Raw genomic sequence first — 351 nt, 5'->3', positions numbered from 1 at the left:
CCCTTCTCAAGCATGGTCATTCCAGAGCACATGGCACAGGACTGCGTCCGGACGGTTCTTGAGCACCTCGAGTGAGGGAGATTCAACACCCTCTCTGGGCAACCGGTTTCAGAGCATGGCCACCCACACAGTAAAGAAGTTTTTCCTCATATTCAAGAGGATCTTCCGTCCTTCCTCTCACCCGGACAGACCCAGGCAGCAACCCAGCTGAGAGAGAGCAGTCACTGGCGCCGGGGAGAGGGCGGGGCCCGCGGGACGGGGCGGAGCTGCCGGGGCGGGGCGGGGCTTCGCGGCGGCCGGGCCGGTTCCCGCGGAGCGGGCGGGCGGGGCAGCGCTCGCCGCACGTCGCGG

Source organism: Onychostruthus taczanowskii, unplaced genomic scaffold (genome assembly GCF_017590055.1).
Source record: "Onychostruthus taczanowskii isolate IOZ18803 unplaced genomic scaffold, ASM1759005v1 scaffold15, whole genome shotgun sequence".
NCBI classification, from domain to species: domain Eukaryota; kingdom Metazoa; phylum Chordata; class Aves; order Passeriformes; family Passeridae; genus Onychostruthus; species Onychostruthus taczanowskii.
The sequence above is the reverse complement of the archived record's forward strand: the minus strand, read 5'-3'. Positions refer to the sequence as shown.